Genomic DNA, 6,012 nt, shown 5'->3' with positions numbered 1-6,012 from the left:
AGTGGTAAAGCAAACAGGTCCGCAATAGACATCAGTAAGAGGCGATTGGAGGATTGGTGGAAGAAAAGTAGGGAAACGACAAAAGACGGAGACGTACAAAAGCACAGTTCGCAATAGGGTATCAGAAAATTTGGACGTGGTAGTTCATAGTGGGTTTTTTTTTTTTTTTTTTTTTTTTTTCATTGGTGAACATAGGTAGGATATTGGGCAGCATAGTAGTAAGAGCTTGGTGGCGCAAGCCACCGCCCCGTTCCAAAGGGGACGCTCATAACATCCATCCATCCATCCGGGGTTTTGCACACGCTTTACCAGGTGTTCTGTGGCTTTACTGGGTTTCTGGCTGCTGCGCCTCGATCGTGCTCCCGCCAGTTTAGTTGCTGTGTAGCAAACGTAGCGCCTACAAATTTATGTAGGCGCTACGTTTGCCACACAGCAACCAAACTGGCGGGAGCACGATGGAGGCGCAGCAGAATACATGTAGCGCTGAGTCATATCGAGTTAAGGCACACTCTAAACTGACTTTTAAGGGCATCCCGAGCGGTTTTTCGTTTATTACGCCGCCGTTGCCCTGAGTTAAATTGTGCCGCCGCGCTCCAGCTGTTGCATTTCGTGTAGGGCTACTGACAGAATGCGGTTTCCAGGTGGCACGATGGCCTCGACTGGAATAAACGCACACGACACCAAAGATTGAGTAAGCCTGAAATATTTTATTTGCATTTTACAAGTACAACAAAAAGCACACGTCTACGCATCCACACAAACGCGGTTACATAGTCAAGAACATAGTCAAGAAATGGCTCATTAATAAGGGTAGCACAAACGCACAAGAAGACCTAAGCTACAAAACGTACGGTCGGCTGCTAAGTATAATAATTTCCCTGTCACCGCGTGTCACTTTTATACAGCATCTTTACAGCACTACCAGGCCGGGTAGTTTGGCGGAAAGAACGCAACCGCTTATACGGCCGTCAGCTGCCTCTTCCTTACGGGTGTCATAATTATCCTAATCTCCGCATCAACGTCGTGCAAGTTCGCATACAGGTATCTGTATCTGAACCATATGTGCCAGCTTAATACACGTGTAGTGAAATTATGATAACCACTGCGTCTTATCAAACGTATTGGTTTTGCAAATGCGCATTACAGCTGACGGAACGACATACTGTAAGTGAAGCACAAGAGAGCAAGGACAAAAGGAGGATACAACACTTGAAGAAATGAAGAATTAGTAGGCATGCAGCAAACAAGCGATGACGGAGAACACACAATGATGCATCGGGTGTTCTGTGACATCGGTTTGCGTACTTGCGGTGTTATGGAGATCAACGGCATTAAAACGTACCTTCAAGCGTACTCCCTCAACCTCCGCCGCATTCATTATGATAATCAACGCCTAAACAAAATGAGGCACTATTCTTCGCCAAGAGTAGACCTTTTTACAGCAAGTCTATGTAATGACTCGCAGACGAAACCAGCATGCTTTCGAAAATGTTTTACCGCCGTAGTATTCGAACGCCAACGGCCAGGAAACACATCGATACCAATAGGCTGTCGGCTGTCGGTGGTTAATCGAGCACAAAAACCTTGACGCTATGACTAAAAAGCAGCTTCAACAATCAAATTTAAAAAAAATCAACTGCCTATTTGCCTGAGGTAAAAAAGCATCCTTAGACACCTCGATTGTTCATGTCAATGGTTTGTGTAAATTAAAAAATTCAGCATGTTCAGCGCCCCTAGCAGAGAAAGCACAAATTAAAGTAGTCGACCAAATTACAGTAGCTCCATTACGCGCTTACGCTGAAACGCGCCTCGATTGATTTTTCGCCCTCTGTGGCCATTTGTTGAACTTGAGAGTGTGCGGGGCCTGATACAACCACGAAGAGCACCAACGCCGGCGGCGTACGTCCCGCAGTGCTTGCTGGGATTGCACCCCGGCGCACCGCCGATTTTCTCGGTGCGAGACGGGGCAACGGCAGTGTTGCCAGGTTTGGCTATATATAGCCAAATTGGGCTACAGAAAAAAAATTTTGGCGTCGACTTGGGTGAGTTGGCTACGTGGCTATATTTGGGCTACTGAAAATCTGCGACTTGGCTTTGATTGGGCTATGAGTGGCGCCTTAATCCACGCTCGAGAGGTGACTCTCATACAGTAAAACAAATCTCGAAGGCTATGTTTTAGCTGGCTGGGTCGGCTGCGCGTCTTTTTGTGTGTGCGCAAAATGCCCCCCTCCCCTCCCCCTCAGTGTATCGTTCTCTGAGCCGATGATTCTATCCTTGACACGCTTAAATTTACACCGCGCTTCACCGTGCTAACATTTTCGCCACCAATGCCGTTTCATCCTCGTCTTATCCCGACACCCAATCACCGGGCATTGGGATGAGCCTGGCAGTGGAGTGTGTTCCACAGTACACTGTACTAATAAGATGGCTAAGCTCAGAAACGGAGAGCAATAAGGTTGGGCGATCGTGGCGCCGGCATGAAAGAAGGGAAGCACTGGTAGATGACATGCTCCAGTGTGTCCATGGCGAAGGAAGGATGGGAAAAAGGGGGGAAGGAAAGGCAGGGAGGTTAACTAGTTTAGCTTAACCGGTTTGCTACCCTACACATGGGAGAGGGATGGGGATGACGAAAGATGGGGAAGGGAGAGAGAGAGAGCACATAGCACAGTACACACACATCGTCCGTTAGAGTCCATCAATCTGGTGCGGTACGTGATATCACTGTCACAGCCGCTTGTCCAATCCCGTCTCCCGCTTGTCCAATCCCTCCGTCGCCTTCACCTGCGATGTCTTCTGTCGGCAGCATGTAAAAATCGCGTCGAGGGACAATGGTCTAGTGTCAAGGTGCGCTAGAACAGATGCCAGGGACTGTCGCTGAACATTATTCAGGACAGTCGCACAGAATGTGTTCCAGCGTCTCCTCGCAAAGACAGGCATTGCAGAGAGCGTTGTCGGCCATACCAATCCGAAATGAGTAAGATTTCGTGAAAGCCACCCCTAGCCATAAGCGATAAAGCAGAGTCGCCTATCTTCGGCGGAGTCCAATTGGCATATAGAGATGCATCAAAGAGGGCAGGTGGTATTGACGGTTGCTCCGGTTGGTCTGGCTGTTTGGTGTGCACCGTAGAGAGGCCGTGATCTCCTGTGCAAGCACTCGAAGTCTGCTAGCTGCGTCGGATCGTGAAAGCGGTATGGCCTCTTCTTGTGCGTCTTCAAGAGCGGCCCGAGTGGCATTATCGGCGTCTTCGTTTCCAGTGATGCCGCAGGGACTTGGCAGCCACTGAAGCGTCACGTGGTGTCCTTTCTCCTGTGATGTATGGAGTAGGTATCTAATATCGAATACGAGATGGCGTCTCGTTGAAGTATCGCGCTGGGCACAGCTTTCGACCTAGTCCGCATATCTCACGGTAAGCTTTTTACTGCTATTTTCCTTTGCGTGCGAAATGAACTTTAACGCGATGACGTTAAGGGCCCCGTGTCGCGAAAAATCCGGCGTTGGCGCCATTGTCCGTGTAAGAAAAATGATCCGGAACGACGTAGGCCTTTGGCTATAGCGCATATGCATTACTGAAATAATTGATTTTCGCAAAGTAAAACGCGTCAGAAAATTCGTTAAGTACGACCTAAACTCAACCTACAGACATAGCAGCGTCGAATTGTAATTTGGATATACGAGAAAACATATTTTTGTTACGCGGAACCTCGAACACAAACCCCTTTTCCATCTGCCGCTCGACGTCTTAGTAGGAGGGCGATCATTTGGGCTAGTTGGTTTTCCATGGGAATGTGCCGTGCAGTGCGAAGCGGGAAAGGGGACACAGGAAAAAACGAGGACAACCGGTTACTGCGAAGTAAGAGCGGCGCGCCCCCTTGGTTCCATTCAACACCATCCAGATGGCACTCGCCTCCGTGGCAGCGGCGGCGCCTGCCGTGCGAATGGAATGAAAAAAAAAAAAAGAACCAGAAAACTCGCCTTCGTGCATATTGTTCTCCTCCAGCGTGTGCAGGTAAACATTATGGTTGCATAGGCTGCAGTTGCCGGGAAGCGTAAGAAGCAGTCAGGGATCTTTGGGTGCTATCACGTTCCACTCTTAAATGTGAATATTAAAGAGCTGAGAACCAATTTTCATGGTACCTATTTTTTAATGCAATGGAAAGTTCACCGGTCAGAGTGTGTTATCAAGTAGTGGTAATGCGGAAAACGCCGTGGAACATTTTTATCAGAATGTTTTTATCTGCAGTGAGGATGTAGTCTTTCACTGTCAGTTTGCTGAAAGCGGTGATAGGTGAGTGCGATAGTGATTCTACGCCGGCATTAGTGGGAGGCAGACGACAAGTGCGGCAGTAATTGTGACAAAGTATTTCGTCTAGCAATTCGACGTTCCTGCGATTCATGTTTTCCGAAGTGTTAAGTACTTCCGCGGTAATAGCTACGTGTTTTCATTGTTTCCTGTCCAACTGCTTTGGTATTTAAACAGGCAAAGCGAAACCAATCGGATTGAAAACGAAACGACGATTTTACACGTGATACGCAGTTCAGCGTGTTGCCGTAGCCATGCGTGTGCTTTTGATTTTTATAGCATAGAATAAAGCGCAAGTCTCTAATATTAAAGCAACTGCAATTTTGAGAAATAATTATTTTGTTATTAATAACAGCCGACTTAGTTACAGTAATCTCATAGAATACATCCTAACTAACAGGATTTAATTGCCAGGCCTTGCCACTTACTGCCCTTTGAGATTTTCTTTGCCAACTTAAAATTATAATCCCTACTTCAATCCCGAGCAATGTGCCTATTTCTATCATCATAAATCATGATCAGTTCATTTCCATCAACATCTCACAACACTTTCTGGCCAGTTGTCCTCAAGCATCCTCCCAGTTTTTTTGTTCGCGCTTACATTTTATGGCGTTTTTCACTGGTCGATTCGGAGCAGGATTTCTTGCTCCGCGGCAAAGTATCCGAATTTCACTGGTCGATCTAGAGCGGGTTCGCGCGTTCCACTGGTCGTTTCGGATCAACTCGCTCCGCGCCGGATCGCTCGCGCTTGCTCCGCCGCCGAGGCGCGGATTCGGGCGGAAATAGCTCGCGTCACTTCGGTCTTCAAGCGAAATCGGTACCCGGTTGGTACGCACAACATTGTGTTGCTTCGCAAGATGGCTGCGTTCGGTGCTGCGGCAGAGCTGGCGTTTAGCGATGAGAGCTCGGACGACAGCGATTACGAGGTGACGCAGGTGCTGTACGAAGCCTTCTATGCACGTTGTCCATGCACAGTCCTTGCGGGCGCGACATGCAAATGACGGACTCTGTAACTACCGCGGTCAATTTACGCACGGGGGACGGCGACTTTAGTTGCCGTGGAAACGTACAGAGCGGAAGTTGGGCATGGTTTCCGGAACAGGTTTCTGTCACGCGTACGCAGACTTCCTGTGTGATCCTGCGCGGAGCATTTTTGCGCTCCGCTGGCCGACTCGGATTTGTGAAACCCGAGCGCTCGCTCGAGGATTTCGGCGGCCGCTCCAGATCGACCAGTGAAAAACGCCATTAGATTCATTTCGATAAGTTCTCCCTCAGGAGCGATTCGCTGGAACTTGAGTTTCCGGGGCCAACAAAAAAGTTTTCTGTGTGCAAGTATCTGCTTAGTGGCTATGGGGTTGGGCTGCTGAGCACGAGGTCGCGGGATCGAATCCCGGCCACGGCGGCCGCATTTCAATGGGGGCGAAATGCTGAAAACCCGTGTACTTGGATTTATGTGCACGTTAAAGAACCCCAGGTGGTCGAAATTTCCGGAGTCCTCTACTAAGGCGTGCCTCATAATCAAAAAGTGGTTTTGGCACGTAAAACCGCATAATTTAATTTTTTTGTGCAAGCATCATGTAGCTGTTGCAAGTTGAGAGCGTCGACCGTCGCGGCATCACGGACATTTTTTTACGACGGCTTGTACAAAAAGAGATTACCGTGGTATGATGGGAAAATTTATATACAGATAAAACTGAAAAGAACAATGGCT

This window comes from Dermacentor andersoni, chromosome 1 (assembly GCF_023375885.2).
Source record: "Dermacentor andersoni chromosome 1, qqDerAnde1_hic_scaffold, whole genome shotgun sequence".
In the NCBI taxonomy this organism is placed as follows: Eukaryota; Metazoa; Arthropoda; class Arachnida; order Ixodida; family Ixodidae; genus Dermacentor; species Dermacentor andersoni.
The sequence above is the reverse complement of the archived record's forward strand: the minus strand, read 5'-3'. Positions refer to the sequence as shown.